The sequence below is a fragment of the Paramisgurnus dabryanus genome, chromosome 15, assembly GCF_030506205.2.
Source record: "Paramisgurnus dabryanus chromosome 15, PD_genome_1.1, whole genome shotgun sequence".
NCBI lineage: Eukaryota > Metazoa > Chordata > Actinopteri > Cypriniformes > Cobitidae > Paramisgurnus > Paramisgurnus dabryanus.
In genome coordinates, this window is record NC_133351.1 from 1,290,065 (window position 1) to 1,307,674 (window position 17,610).

The 17,610-nt window shown below is 35.7% G+C and overlaps 1 protein-coding gene across 1 annotated transcript in view; it reads left to right on the forward strand.

Moving 5' to 3' along the window:
* The first annotated feature begins 5,408 nt into the window (after positions 1–5,408).
* mid1 (midline 1) overlaps positions 5,409–17,610 on the forward strand; it is a 38,206-nt gene continuing 26,004 nt past the window's right edge. Inside the window, exon 1 of the mRNA XM_065252389.1 lies at positions 5,409–5,510. The gene's annotated coding sequence lies outside the window, so the exon portion shown is untranslated. The remainder of the gene's footprint in view (positions 5,511–17,610) is intronic.

Below are 17,610 nucleotides of genomic sequence, written 5' to 3' on the forward strand. Positions count from 1 at the left end.
ATTGAAGGTTTTTATACTTAACCACAACAAGGACTATATCAGTTAGTTCACAATTATTATGATCTAAATCTGTAAGTGAAAATGCTTTACTGGTTTTATTTAATATTGTGAAATGTTATAACTGATTTAGGTGGCATGCAGATACTTCTCAACATTAACCACCAGAGGGCGAGAGAGAATAATGTCCAAACTCATCATCATCATATTACTAAAACAGTCAAAATTCTGAAACACAAAACTGTGGTTTGTTTTGAAAAGCAGCTCATCTACATTCACAGTTATAGTGTTATAATCTAAACAACTATGGGAAAATATTGTGGTTCAGAAAATATGAACTACAGCATAATGTGGGATTCCCATGATCATAGAAAACCTGGAAATACCAAATTATCAGAAAGTTGTCCAAACCTCCAAAACTCTGTGGAACATTTCATTGGTCAAAAAGTGTGGAAATTCTCATACTGGAATTTTTATTTAATCTTTTCATTTGTAACATTCAGATATAGTTCATCAAAAATGTGTCTTTTTTGATATTTTTGATGTTTCATTGTTGTTTTGGGGCTTGACGTTATAATTTACTCCATGCAGGGTAAAGTCCAGCTTCATGTCACAGAAAAATATAAACTGCATGTGGTTTTGAAATGACATGAGGCTCATCAATAATGACAGCATTTTATTTCTGGGTGAACTGTTTTTAAGGAAAACCACACTGTAAAGACATCTGGCATCTGGTTGTTGTCACAACACGCTGTAATCTTGCTGAAACAAGCGAGTTTTCCTCCAGAGCCAAATCTGTGGCACAGCTGGGAATGTTGCTTTACATTTCACTGCCAGTTACACAGTAATGTGTAGTTTTAAACGCACGCACGCACGCACACACACACACACACACACACACACACACACACACACACACACACACACACACACACACACACACACACACACACACACACACACACACACACACACATTCTGGTTTCCATGTTTTGTGGGGACATTCCATAGACGTAATGCATTTTATACCATACAAACTGTATATTCTATTCCCCTTACCTGCCCCATTCCCTAACCCCAACCATCACACAAAACTTTCTTGTACCTTAGATTTTCAATAAACATCATTCTGTTTGATGTATAAGCTTGTTTCCTCATGGGGACATCAAAATGTCCCCACAAGGTCACAAAAACACTGGTATTCCTATCTTTGTGGGGACAATTGGTCCCCCCAACGTGATAATTACCAGGTACACACACACACACACACACACACACACACACACACACACACACACACACACACACACACACACACACACACACACGCACACACCCGAGTGAAAGTGGTAACAATGAATTTCTCATTTTTTGGAATCATTTGGATTGTGAATTTTCATTTCTGAGTGTTGTGTTATTGAGGCGAATTGTTGCATTGACACTGGTGTTGGACAGGGCCGGGTCTACAGGGGGGCTGGGGGGGCATTGCCCCCCCAGATTTTCCTTGTGCGCCCCCAAAAATGTCCAGCCAACCTTAAAATAACGGAGTCTCTTTACACAAAAAACGGCTTCTTTAGGCAAGCGCTAGCGTTCACAGCTCCTGCCCACTAACGTCTAATTAGCTTATTCAAACCTTAGAGATCTTTTCAGCAGTATTTAAGTCACAGGAAAAGTACTACTGTTCTTTATGACGGTAACTAAAAAAAACGCATCTTTAAAATATATATCAAAAACAATGCAATTTAGTATTACATAAACGTAATAACCCAACACATATTAAATTAAAACTTTTTTATAGTAAAACATGCCCAAAATAGCCCCTTATCCTTTCTTAGACTCACCTCATTATTTATTCATGCAAATACAACAGCCAATGGCAAGTCTCCAGCAGCATTTAATGTGTTTGTTTTAGACGTAGTTCTGTTTATTAAAATTAGAATATGCAGTTTGGTTGTGGCATACTATAGATATAAATGATATAAGATGGTTATACAGTAAATATACAGTATTGTAACAGCTGAGCATCGCGTGCAGTGCAGTTTTAAAATCAAATTTTAGCGGTTTTCTCATCGTCATTCGTCAGCTCATTCAGCTCGCGTTTGAGAAAAACTTCACACGCAAAAATCTACAGACTTTTAAGTTCAGGAGGAGCTTTCACTCCGCAAGGTCATCGTAAGGTAAAACGTTGTATTTTATAATGTTGCGTTGTATTATAATATCTAATTTGCTGTGTTATAAACAAAGCAGTGTGATTTATCTTTGATCTCGTCGCAAATCACACTTACAGTATTTTAGGGCTTGTGCTTTTGTCTGGTGCTGTTATAGGCAAACAGGATAACCTTTGACGAATTTGTCATGCATGTCAAATTGCTTACATGATGCAACAATATATTATTTAAAGCGTTGTGCTTTGTTGTGATATTTGAGGTTGCTGCAGCAGCAATGATAGGGTTAGGAATTAATGACAATACAGCTTATCACATATATCACATTGAAAATACATTATTTTACATGAAGAAAATGTTTGAGAAGTGGAAATAAAGTTCCTAACAAGTGTTTATTTAGAATAAAGGCATATGTTGGGTAGGGTAGGTATAAGAATGGCTTTAATTTATCTATAAGTAAAATAATAGATTAAATGCAGTGTAAACAACATTAATAAAATATAGCTATATGTACAGCTTTATATTTATATCACCTGCTTGCCTGATTTCATTAACTGTGACTAAATGTGTCAAACTAGTGTAATCATTATAACATTATAAATCATTAATCTAATTGCATCTACTTTTAAAATGTGAACGTGCAAAATGACATATAAATTGCCTTTTATTATAAGACATGCAAAGTAATATTGGATTGAAACATCCATAATTTTAGTGTATGAATCATTTTAGTCGAGAAATGGCTGCCCACCCAAAAATCCTGACTGCCCCCCCAGTCCAGCAAGCCTAGTACCGGGCCTGGTGTTGGAGAGCACTGAAACTTTTCATTCTGGAGTTTCAACTTCCACACACGACACTGGGGTGTTGAGAACATTGTGTTGTTGAGGTGGATTGTGGGATTGATGTGAAATAGATATAAGACTTTCTGTCCAGGTGAACTAAAGAGAATAAAGCACATCCTCATATGATGCACATTCAAACATGAATAATCTGAATAGATAATTTATTTTATTCTTGTATTATTTGTACACTAGAGGTTGCATGATTTTTTCAAACTCGGTTTAAATCTTATTTTAGTTTGTGTCTTCTCACAAACAAGCATTATTCTAGCATGAGAGGATGGCCATGAAAATCACAATGCCAGATGTTTTGAGCTTGAATGCAGTAATTGGTTGCTTGAAAGCTGCAAACAACTTTTTTATTTCTGTGTGGTTTTGTTGTTTATTTCCTTTTTTTTCTATTTCAAGTGAAGCGCTGTGGACTCTTGAGCTCTTTGTGACTGTACAGAGGAAATAAAGTCAAATGCATGCACATGTTTGTATTTATTCTTTTTATTTTAAATATTACATTAAATACAGTCTTTAATGTACACAAAACTCTTTTGTTTAGCTTTTTAGCATAACCTAATGCTTTTTGGCCTTTACTCTATCATTCAAAAAAGATTTATATGAATCCTTTTTTTACACAATAAACTCACACATCTCTGCTACAAATAACCACTGTTTGTTTGTGAGATCTACCGTTATCATACAATAGCAAAGAAATTGACAGGAGTGCAAACGTTACAACTTACCCCATAGGGTTTGTTGTAACACCTGCTAGAAAATTTAGTTTAAACACAAATAATTCAATCAAATTCTGTCTATATACTAAAGGTGAATATTGATTATATATCTGCCTATAATAGATAGTTATTCACACATTCATCCATCCATCATCCTTCATCTAAACATCCTTATGTTATACAGCAATAGATTTTTCATAAAAATCCTAATAGTGAGTTATGTCCTCTCATAATGTATTAACAGTTATTATTTTGATGAACAGTATTTATATTGTTTTAGTATCATTGTATACCTGAGACTGTGTGACAACTAACCCCGCTGTGTAAAAATGTTTTCAATCAGCTATCAGTTAGGAGTTGCTGACATGTTTTAAAAATGCTGTTACTGTATGTTTTAGGCAACAAGACAGTGATTAAAATAATATAAGGTTGGATTTGGTGACTTACACACCCAACCCAAAAAAACATAAGATGAAGAAATTTACTTCCATGCCTCCAAAACACTCTTTGTTCAATATCTTAACCAAAACACATCAAAACTTTTCACAAATCATAGGAGATCTTCTGACAGTATGAGAAAAATACCAAAACCACCGATTGCTCAGCCCTGTAGAAATATGTAAAGTAGCTGTGTTACAATTAACCCTGCGTTAGTTTATGCCCCGCTCATCTCTATAATTCGACTTCATTTAAATGTTTTTATAAACATGATACAATATTAGCCCTATAGTGTTTTTTATGTGTTAGGCCAGTAAATCATCTGCTTTTGCAGGTTTCCCATTCAGTCCGTCTCATATTAATAATTTTGGGTGTTGTCGAGCTTGCATATTTCACTCTCATATACTATGACAATTATGAATACTTCTATTATTAGAAACACTGCTGTATAATATAGAGAACGAATGAAATACAATGTAATAAATACAAGAAACACACATTTTAATTTGTCTGGGATGATGATCAGTAATATCTGTACTTGCTGTAATGTATTCATCTGATTAAAACACATGTATCACTTAAACTGAGTAAGATTGAGATCTGTAGAGATGTGAAGATCATCAAACCAACACAGCATAAACAAAAATCAAAAAGCATAAAAATCTGACAAATCTCTAAGAGTATGTTGTGCGCTAATAATGAATTCATATAGATTGCTTATGATTCTTATAATTTTTTCGCTCCCTCAGGCCATCTGCAGAGCTTCTGGAAATGAGTTGACATGAAGATGAATGATAATTATAAAGGGTGAGTCTGTATCATGATCCATTGGTTTAGAAAGCAGGGGAATTCCTCTGACCACCTCAATGACTGGGACTGCTGTTTGTAGTGTCTATTTTTTACTTCAACCACTGTTATACAGCACAGTCTATCTTTATTTCTTGTAAACCATGAATATATGGGCGTATAGCAGATGTCTTTATTAATTCTGTTTATTCATACTTTCCAGCCCAACAAGAAAGACCCCAAACCTGTGAAACACAACACATGAACCTTTGAGGCCGACGTCTGTTCATTGAAAAGCCTTTGAATCCTCAGCAGTGTCTATTGTGATCTGTAAGACATTAAGGGTTAAGTGTGATGAAGATTACTGGGCTTTCTTTTCCTGTGCTAACCTGCTGTGCAGATGTTCTCCAGAGGTATGTACAGTATTATAAACACACCCAGATAATAAGAAAGAGAGACAGAAAGACTACTGCATGTTTACTTCAACAATCACCTCTCTCAGGTACTGCCTGCCTTACATCTAATGAGAAATGGATGGACACAGCAGTATGGAGAAGCAGGTAAGAGACAAGATGAGGATGATAGAAATGTTAGAAGTCATTTATTTCTCTTCATTAAAAGTCAATTATTCCTCTCAGATTACTAAAGCAGTTCTTGTTTGGTTGTTTTGATGCCTCTACAAGACCATAGTATTTGTGCTAAAACTGCCTAAAACATGTATGATTTGTGAAAGTTGGGGATATACAAAAAATGTACATACATTCTATAAAGACAACCCGATGTTAAATAATCCAGCTGTCATGCATTTGCTCTGATAATTTATATAAAAAAAAATCTGTGCTGAATTTTCACAACTTGTACATTTTAAATCAATATTTAGATACAATAATAGTATACTGTATATAAAAAAGCTTATTATATATGTAGAGCTTGCCCATCAACATTAGAGCGCCCCCTTTGGCTGAATAATGTAAGGATACCAAACTCATGGAAAGTCGTGTTATAGACATGCAAAATTCTATTAATTTATTTGTGTCTACGGCACGAAATTAATTTTTTTTCGTGCCTTGAGCATGAATGTCTTTTTCGTGAAACTCGCACGAATTTCTACAAATAGTTTCTCATGTCTGTGGCATGACTTTCGTTTCATTTTATGTATTGTTTTCTCATAGTTTTTTCCGATTTTCTTAACATTGTTGTTTGCGGTTGGGGTTAGAATCACTTTCTGTTACATTTTAAGACATCCTAGCCCAAACCCCAACTCAAACTACAACTCCAGACGAGAATAGTTTTAAAAGCCGAAGAAAAACATGTCGAAACCAATAAATAAAAGTAGATCCTAACCCAAACTCCAAATCTAACAACAACCCCAAATGACAATGATTAAAAAATATGGAAAAAAGAGAAAACAATACATAAAATGACACGAAAAAGAAAGTTGTGCCACTGACACGAGAAATTATTTATAGAAATTTTATTACAAAAAAGACATTTGTGCTCAAGGCACGAAAAAAGCTGAATTTCTTGCCATGGACACAAACAAATTTATAAAATGTTGTGTCAATAATTTAACTACTTTCTGTGAGATCAAGTTGCACAAAAGTGTTCTGTATGTGTCTAAATATTTAAATGTAAAATTTAGTTGCATATTAAACTTATTTAGCACCAGCTGCCATTAAAATACAGTCATTTTAATTTACTGTACATTTTATTGGTGTAAAAAAGGATATTTCCCACGATGCAACATTAAAATACAGTAAAATACTGTATATACAGTTCATATTACAGTAAAATAATGTGTAACTTGCAGAAATCACTAACAGTTTGTATTTCTTGACTATCTGAATATCTCATTAAGGGTTGTGACTGGTTCAGTTTTATTCTCTTCATAGACGAATCATCATAACTGTATTGATCAGTATTTTTATAATTTGCTTTAGAAAAATGAATGTCTTGAGGAATCATTAATTAAAGTGAATGTGCTGTGGGTCTGTGGAGGTTGAGACTGTGTGGATGTTGTGTATGTGGTTTGAATGCGAGAAATAAGAATGAGTTTTGCGGTCAGTGGTCACAAATCCCTTAAAGCTGTACAGTCGACTGTTAATTCATATGACATTGCCAGCTAATTATAAAGCTGTCAGAAGAACACAAGTCAACTGCATGCACAGAACAAAATACTCATTAAAGGTCCCGTTTTTTTTTTTTTTTAAAGCATTTATTGTGTATGGTGCAAAATATAACATGTGTTCATGTTTTGTGTTTGAAAAAAGACAGTATTTTTCACAATTTACTTTTCTCTACCACTGTCATAATAACGGGCTGATGTCTTCCTTCTTCTATGAAGTCCTTCCTTCAGAAATTCGTAATAAGTTCTGATTTTGTAGCCGGTCCAGTGTGTTGTGATTGGACAACAGTTTAGCGCACGTTGTCCAGAAAGGTCACGCCAGATTGAGAAAACCGGCCATTCTCTATAGTGCTTTAAAAGAGAATTATATAAATGAATATCGCTTGGCATTGAACTTTGAGCTTTATAGTTTTTAGCTATTATTTATGCTCTAACAGCAACAACAAATATATCTGACATTAACACAACTGTATAGTGCTTGTAATATATTCTTGGTGTCTATTATTGATGCTTTATCAACAAAATCTTTCCCATAATGCATCGCAACAAATTTGATAAAAAAATCCAATTGAGATCATGGACAATGCAAAATAGTTTAACTGTAAATCACTTATCATGGACAAAAAATTACTTAACTCTATATTTATTTATTGACTTTTTTATCTAACAACTATTACCCAACAGTGTTCATGAGTAGTAGAGCATTGCATTGTTGTGCAAAATGTTGTGGGTTAGATCCCAGGAAACACACATAATGATCAAATAGCTTTTATACCACGGGTCTGTTGAATGCTGTATTCTGATTGGCTGAGAAATGTTCTGTGGGTATGCATTAATTTCTGATAACTACACACCTAACTTGTCAAATGTCTTAAAAATAGGCAGCAGAGCAATGTTTGTGGTAACCATGACATAAGAGGAATAATTGACTCCGGTCCTTTGAATTATTTGAAAATAATGCACACCTGCCGTGTAACTTTGCACCTTGGGTGTGCATTATTTTTTATAGTTCAATGGCCCGTCGTCAATTATCCCTTACTTAATGCACTGTAAGTTGCTTTGGATAAAAGCGTCTGCCAAATGCATAAATGTAAATGTGAATAAAGCAGAAATCACATATTGAAATCAGTATTAATTGGAGTCGCTGTGTGCTTTGTGTGAGTAGCACCGTTTTTGTGACACGGAGTTGCTGCATGCAGCTGCGATTCAATGATTTACTGTATGAGGTTTTGCTACAAATCAGCCAACAAGACAACTTGTCACCCTTATAAGACAACTTTATAAGCCTCTGATCGTAGAGAGTAAAACTGATAAAGAGTCATCTATCTGGAGGTCTCTGCTCGGTTAACTGCTCTGGACTCTTCACAGATGAATCATTATTAGCAGGACTCTTTGTTTTCGGGAGGTTATGGCCAACAGCACATTTAATCTATTAGTGGGTGTTCACTGCATGATGTCCCCCCGCTGCCAGTGTTTCATGCTTATCTGAGCATATGGATTACTAGGAGGGGCACAACTGATGGGAGGCAGAACAACACAACACAACACAACACAACACAACACAACACTCTACTGTACACGCATGTAAGGTTATTGTGTTTTGTTCTTCATATGCTTCTGTCTGAACATCTTTGTTTGGTTTCTGGTTTGTGGACACACAGCATATCCCAGTAATGTAAGTAATACTAATCTCTCTCTCTCTCTCTCTCTCTCTCTCTCTCTCTCTCTCTCTCTCTGTGGGTGTGTTTGTCTCATTCTGGCTTCATTCATGACCTACTTATTGTATTTGTTGTGGTCAGTACAATGACATTGTGCATGAGCGGATGAGATCATTTCATTTCCCAACAGAGATCTGATGGGATAAACTGATTATATCTGTTAATGTCTGTTTAGAGATTTTTTATTAACAGGGATTTATGCTACAAATTGGATTTTGGAAAACAGATTCAAATGGCTGAAAAACTCATATATACAGTGGCAAGAAAAAGGATGTGAACCTTTAGTTTTCTGAATAAGTTTGTCACAAAATGTGATCTAACTTTCATCTAAGTCAAGGGTATTGACAAATGGGGCGGTTTCCCGGACAGGGATTAAACTAGTACTAGACTACATGTAAGAGCTGTCCAAACTGAAAACAACTTGCACTGACATATCTTAAAATACATCAGTACTCTTTGTTTTGCCTCAAATGGCACACAAGTAATGTTTTAGTAAGGCGCCCTTCACTGTAAAAAAATTCCATAGAAATTGCAGCTGGGTTGCCGGTAATTTACCGTAGATTTACATTTATGTTATTTACTGGCAAGAGTTTGTTCAAAGTTAAATGAACATTAAACATTTACAAGTCTTTGTCTTTACAGACTAAAACTAAAAAAACAGCATCAAGCAAAACATTCTGGGAAACAAAATCTGAAGCAAAAAACAGAAAAAGGTTGATGATGAATTCTGGTTCCCAGAATGCTTTGCATGAGGCTGTAATTGTATAGTTTTATTCTGTAAAGATAAAGACTTGTTAATATTTACAATTTATTTAACTTTGAACAAACTCTTGCCAGTAAATAACATAAATGTAAATCTACGGTAAATAACTGGCAACCCAGCTGCAATAACATTGTAATTTTTACGGAATTTTTTTCTAGTGTTGTTAAAACGATTTACATTTCCTAATTAAACTAAGGCCTAGTCCTGGTTTAAGTTAATTCCTTTCCAGTGTCTAAAAATAATTTAACAAAAAATTTTGATCTTTCATGTCTTTATTGAACAAACTCTTTCAACATTCAAAATGGTAGTGGAAAAAGTAAGTGAACCCTTAGAATGAATAACTAATAACTAGTCTTTGAAATAACTTTGTAACCTTTTCCAGCTTAGGTAAAGCAACAATTGTTTGATGGTGGCTCCTTTTGAAAGCTCTTTTTGGTGAGGCATGGCTCACATAAGTGTGTTGTACCTGTGCAGAGCCAGAAGATTGAGTTTTTTTATCAGTCAAAGTAGCTGTAGTCCACACCTCCAAACATATCTTATGTGTGCCACTAGCACTATGAGGTTTTTCTTAGTTTTTCTCAATAAAAAGATCAGAATTTTTTTTGTGTAATTATTTTAAGACAAATTATGTTTGTCAATACCCTTGACTTAAAGATCAGATCACATTTTATGATACATTTATTTAGAAAACCATGAAATTCCAAAAGGTTGACATACTTTTTCACTGTATTCTATGTGTCTGTAGTGAATATAGATTTTATAATTGTCAATCGCAAAGCACTAATTCAGAGATTCATTGATTTAAAGTTGTGAGATCTCTGTATGAGGTTGTTGATGTGAACACACTTTCATTCTGCTGTTTCTCATCTCATGTATGATATAAACCAGGGGCGTTGCTAGACATAAAGCTCTACTGGGGCACAGGCCCCGTTATTTTTTGCTGACTTTTTTTGAAAGCCTGCTGTGTGCAAGAAGTGTGCAACACTTCTATACAATGTCCTCTGCTTTACCCACTATTATGCAGTGCAACAGTTACTGCGAAAGATACATACATACAAGTATAATCTTCATCATACCTAACATTATTAACATGTTTGAAGGCATAAAGGGCATAAAATGTTTGGAAATAATGAGAGCAGAGAAATATTTACCACATTATGCAATGATAGCAAAGATTAATAACTTATTTTTACAGGAATATTTTTACAAGAGTATTTGCTAAATAATCTCAGTCATAGTTACTGCTTTATGTAGTGTCCTAGAGTTAAAGGAATAGTCTACTCATTTTCAATATTAAAATATGTTATTACCTTAACTAAGAAGAGTTGATACATCCCTCTATCATCTTAGTGCGTGCACGTAAGCGCTGGAGCGCGCTGCGACACTCCGATAGCATTTAGCTTAGCCCCATTCATTCAATGGTACCACTCAGAGATAAAGTTAGAAGTGACCAAACACATCAACGTTTTTCCTATTTAAGATGAGTAGCTATACGAGCAAGTTTGGTGGTACAAAATAAAACGTAGCGCTTTCCTAAGCGGATTTAAAAGAGGAACTATATTGTATGGCGTAATAGCACTTTTGGGAGTACTTCAACTCGCCTGAAAAATCCGCTCCCCTTCTCCCTCTCATAATGGGAGAGGAAGAGTGTTACTGCGCCGAGTCGAAGTACTCCCATAAGTGCTATTATGCCATACAGTATAGTTCCTCTTTTAAATCCGCTTTGAAAAGCGCTACGTTTTATTTTGTACCACCAAACTTGCTCGTATAACTACTCGTCTTAAATAGGAAAAACGTTGATGTGTTTGGTCACTTCTAACTTTATCTCTAAATGGCAGCATTGAATGAATGGGGCTAAGCTAAATGCTATCGAAGTGTCGCAGCGCGCCCCAGCGCTTACGTGCACGCACTAAGATGATAGAGGGATGTATCAACTCTTCTTAGTTAAGGTAATAACATATTTTAAAATAGAAAATGAGTAGACTATTCCTTTAAATATTAGTGAACTAAATATTATTTTCATATCTGAAAATACAGAACAGTATAACACATGTGTTGATTTTCTCAGCAACAATGCAATATAGACTTGACAAGAGGTGTTCCTGAGATATCCTCTAATGTTTGAGACCTGACAGGGTGAGGATGTAGTTTGTCTTACCTCCCTTAAACTCATCATCTCTCATTTCTGCTTCCCTTTCCCTGCTTGCACAAAACATTTCTGATGTCCATCTACAGAAACCAATAATGATCGCAGTGCCTGCCCAAGACTCTTAGGGGCCCTAAGCAGAATATGTTTGGGGGCCCCCCTCTCACCAATTTTTTTATAAAATTATAAAGAAATGACAAACATTTATAAAAAGAACAAAGTTGAACATTACGTAAGGGCTAAAATTAGCATTAGGTACAGTAATCAAATCAAACGAATGATAACACTGTCTTTATTGTATAAATTAAATATTATTATTTTTTTAGAGCTACAGAAGTGATTTTCTCTTTGTCTTAGATTGTTTGATTAACATTAATGACACAGACTTGAGTAGGTTAAGTAAGGGATAATGTAGAGGCAGCCGGTAGTTATCGGGAAATAAGCCCCGACAGTGTGATCAGGACCCGATGCGAAGCGGAGGGTCTTGTATCACACTGAAGGGGCTTATTTCCCGATAACTACCGGCTGACTCTACATTATCCCGCTTATTACACGGCTACTTGTCACATAAGAAAAAAAACTGGACATGAATATGAATTTGAAACATTTTATTGGCATATTTGTTTTAAATTAACATTTTTATCCTTCCGCGAAACTTTGCACAGATGCATAAAATGATCGTAATACCTTATTAAGATCCTCTGCTTCATACTTGTCTGTCTCCATTTTTTTCTCTTTTAGCCAGTCTTTGAGAAGTTTTAATGCCCATTCTGTATTTTTTGTGTGTTGGCTTCGTAGCTGTCATGCTCTACTTTGTCAAGTTCAGTCTCAGTAAGCTCTCTGTGTCTTGTCGTGGTTGTCCAGTGTTTGTCACAAGATGGCGCCAAACAAACAGTAATCTTTATTGGCGCGGAGCGATCTTACTCGTAAAAGTAGTACCGGCTATGCGTTATTATTTTGGAGCGGTTATTATTCGAAAAGAACGAACCTGCAAATGTCTCAACTGACCAATCAGAATCAAGCATTCCAGAGAGCCATGTAATAATTGAGGTTACTGTCCCTTTAAAGGAGCATTTCACCCGTAAACATTAATCTTTATTGAAAGTGTGTCATATGTGTAGTCGAAATGTAACATACATTTAGAATTTGGTGCCTATTTGACCGAGAAAAGGGGTGTTTGTAGTCTCACTCCCTCAACAAAGATATTGCACTTCCTTCTTTCAATGATACAAAATGATGATTTTTACATCATTGAAAGAAGGAAGTGCAACACTGAAGTCTGTATTTCTCCTGTCTCAGTGACAACTGAGAAAATGATGCATGATCATTCAAAAACATGACTGGGGTTCTAACTATACAAAGCTTTATGCAAATGGGTGAAGTGTCCCTTTAAAGATAAGCACAAACCTGGTTTCTGCCTAATCTATACATAAACATAAAAAGACATAAACAAATGTTTTTATTACAAAAAAAATATTGTGGAAATCATTATGTTTGTATGTGCCCTGTTAAGAACAGAAAGATGTCATGTTCGCTTGCTATCTGAAACGCGTCTCCATGCACGTGAGGTGTCTATATTGCATGACTCAAACGCTAACACTGCAGACACACAGCAGTTGTCTGCAAATCAGATTTTTTTGTCTTTAATTATTCATTCGTATTCATTCATTCATTAATTCATTCATCTATATTACTTGTTCAAGTTATTTAATTGTAAAAATAAAACGATTGGGTGCCCCCTGGTGGCCACGGGGCCCCAAGCAGCCGCTTAGTTCGCTTATGCCTCGGTCCGGCCCTGAATGATCGAGTTAAAATAAGATTAAGTAATTATTTAGAAACTGAATTTAGTCTCACCATGTTTAAATAAACTCACTCGCGTGACGTCACCTTTTGAATGTGGTTGTGCGCGAATTAACCTTTGTAAGGAATACATTAGTTAACTGCTCAAATTTAAACTTGAGATTTACACCGGGGCACAAAAGATTTACACTGGGGCATGTGCCCCAGTAAAAGGGGTCTAGGGACGCCCCTGATATAAGCATCTAATCTATTTATACATGATCAAACTCTTTCAGTTATAAACACATTTGTTTTTCCATATAAGATCATGTTCAAAGATAGCAAATTTATGTCAGACAGTGTAATATCTGAGACTCTGGAATGATCGTCTTGGAAGTGAAATTCAGTAAATGAGTTTAACATGCTGTCATTCAAAAGAGCGTATCGAGATTCTGAACCTGTCGACAACCACTGAATCTAAGGGACGTTAAAACAATATCATCCTTATTCACTTTCATTTGCAAGTAATGGTGGATTTTACAATAACTTTTATAATCAAGAAGGACAGGACATTCATATAAGCAGATAATGTAGATTTTTTTCAATAAAGTTTGCTGAATGTTTATGACAGTTCAAATGTCAGATTAAAGTTATATTCAGTCTGAAGTGAAGATTAATGTTGATTAAATACTGTATTTCTTTGCTAAAGTTTTAGCTGGTTGCTTGGGTTTGGTTCATCAGGTTCATGGAGGTAGTTGCTAAGCTGTTGCTAAGTAGCTGTTTTGATACTTATACTGTAGATAGTCTAGGTTTGGGGTTTATGTGATCATCTCATACAGGAAAATATTTGCCTTTCTTTCTCAAAGCCTTTATTGTATCAGCCCAGTACCGTAAATAAACTCAACTTCATTTCCAATTGTTGGACTCTGTTCCCAAACTGCCGGAAAAATCCAGATTTTCAGATTGGAACCGCTGGTTTTGGACCATGAATGTAACCTGAAGATTAAAAGACACTGGCAGAAACCCATAATCCATCTCTGTGTCAGACCGTCAGATCATTGTTGAGTCTTGTGAGTTGTTAAAATCGTCTGTCACACGTCCAGTTGCCTTGTGTCGATACCACAATTAAAAACCAGTTGCTTTGACTTCAGTCTTCCCCAGAGGCGGCAAGAGATCAGCCAGGGAATTTTCCAAGAGTCTCGAGTTTTTCACAAGTGCCAAGATGTGTGACAGATGCCAGCAGAGCTCTATGGCAACAGAGGACTTAAGCATGCAGTGCCATTAAAGGGACAGTACACCTTTAAACAAACGTGTCCTTGTGCACCCTCACGTCTTTCGTCCCGTATTGTTTTCTTTCTTCTACAAAAGATGCTGATTGTTTTCATGCGTGATGATTTACAACATTAAATGATTTAGTAAGACTACTTGTCTTGTTGGTCTGCTGTACATGGCATGAGATTTTGTTAATGCATTCTGGGAACACGTTTCTCATTGCTATTGAAGTTGACAACTCACCATGGCATCCTCTTAGGTATCTTTTCATGGCCTGTTTTAAAGTGAATGCCGTCTCACATGATTACCATGCAAATGAGTGCTGGGAATAAGAGAGCATTATTCTGCTGCGATGTCAAATCCTCTCGATGTTGTTTCTATACCTTTGTTGTAATTAGTAAACGTCTATGACCGCAGTCAACCTCTCCTGGATGTCTTTCTTTAAGTGCCAGCCTCACTGGACGAGGATAATGTTTACCTCAAATGTATCCAAGGACTGAGCTAATGATTCCAGACATAGAAAGAAAACAAAAGACCCCGATCTTGAGACGGGGCTGACTGTTGAAATAATTTGGATAAGATCTCCTTTCCTTACAAGGTCGATTTGCCAATAGCACAAAAAAGGAAAATCTTACATTTTACATCTGGTGCTTAGTGAAAGGTGCTAGAAGGACCAATGCACTACATCTTAAATTATAAATGCTGGACATTATACTGGTAAGAAGTTTATCTATTAATGAACAGATAAAAATGTAGTTTATAAATTAGCATTATATTATTGCACTTGAAAATGTGCTCATCTGTGCTAAACTTGTCTTGTTGGTCTTATTTTATTTTTTGCTGTGGTTGCTAAGTGGTTGCTAGGTTGTTTACTGAGTCTTAAGAGCATAGGCAACCTCAGGTCTACGATTCTGGTTTCTAGAATAAAATAGTTAGCATAATTAGAAATATTAATATTAATGTTGCTCATATCCCTGAGGTTACGCATAAACTAGAAATTAAAAGTTGCAGACTTTCTGTTTGGTTTCTGTGTCTCCCATTACTCAGCAGATGTTCAGCTAGATGTTTAGTTGATCACATCACAAGTTAGTTTCACTTTTTGTGTCCTTCACTGTGTTTTTTGGGACAGAATAATGCCCAAGTGAGAAAAATGCAGAATGTGGGCAAAGATCCCGATCCGGAGCTTGGCTCATGTGTGTAACAGAGATTATCAGACTTCATCTTGTGGGTATCAATCGCATTCCAGCTAAAGGGCTGCTGTAGCGATTCATTTGATAAACGCTAATAACTAACCTGGGAAAGTATGAAGATACAGTGAGTTGTTACTGCTGAACGCGTCTGGAAACTCACATTCCTGCATTCTTCAGGTTTACCACAGACATTGACTTTACACCACCAAATGTATTTCCAAGACACATTCACACACCAACTACACTAAAACCGTCTTTATACAAAGCAGAACTAACATTTGTTTAGAGATCCCCCGGAGAACATCCACATCCAGAGATATTCGAAAGCATATCAAATTGTAAAATTGTACAGCGTGTTAAATCTTAAATGGGGTGTTTTTTAAACTATGGGTTTTTTTTTGGCCCTTTTAGACTTTTTAGATACAACAGTTACATTGCATTTGAAAACCCAACTAAAGTCATTTTATTTTGTGCTTTACTGTTTTCTACATAACGTAAAAAAAGATTCTGTGAAAATATACCCTTGATATCTTTAATATCGACTGAGTAAGATTATGTCAGAGACTGAAATCATTGAGTGAAATCAAACTTTAATGCTCCAAATCTGATCATTTGATTATGAGACTTTAGTCTGGATTTCACAGTGTGCAACAGTGGATATATCACTTTTTTATCACAATGTCACTTTTACCAAGTCATAATGGTGTCATTTTTCAAACTTTAGTTAGTGTGTAATGTTGCTGTAATAGCATTAATAATACCTGGAAAGTTATAAAGCTCAAAGTTCAAGGCCAAGCGATAAATAAAATACAGCGTTTTTGTACACACAAAAGATAAATACATGTTATATTGGCCTCGTAAACACAATCAAGGCTTCAAAACAAAGGAAAAATGGGACATTTAAAGGCTGTGTGCTCAATCTCAAGAATATTGATATTTATAATCACCTAAACAAACCCGCCCCTACCCTAATAGAATCTGGACCCTCTTTTGATTGACCCGCCCCACACATACGCAACCCAGACAACGATGTTGTTTAGTAGACATGCCCCTTACTGCTGATTGGCTTTTCCAAAGTGCTTGTAAAAAATCATGCATCCCGCCTTTAAGTTATGTAGGCTATTTAGAGGCAAAAAATATGAAGATATTTTTTATGTCAAACTTTTTTTCATAATTAGCCTTTATGTATTCTAAAAAGACAAAATGACAGGATAATAAAAAAATAACATGTCTGTGTAAAGTCAGATATTAAATATGTTCTCAGTTTGTGACACCACAGAAAAAAATGTGTTATTAACCACCCAGACAAATTTGAATTATGAAATAAAATACATTCTTGGAAAAACAGACAGGATTCTCTTCTCTCAAACATTGGGGGCGTGTCCAGTGTCTGTGCCGAAACCACGCCCACTTGAGGGAAAAGTGCCATATTTCTTAACTTTCAAACACCGCAACAACCTGAATGCTCGCAATAGTGTTAGAGGCGGGGCCATGCTCGGTGGCTTCAGTGTGTCATTGAGTTGCTGTTTTAGCTCCGCCCCAAATAATCCTGAACATAAATGTGGAAAAACTGTTTAACGGTGTAACTCCACAATTCAGTACTACATAGTTCACAGACTTTGTTTCAGCAATACATTTATAATGTGTTTAGAAACAATTCTCTGAAA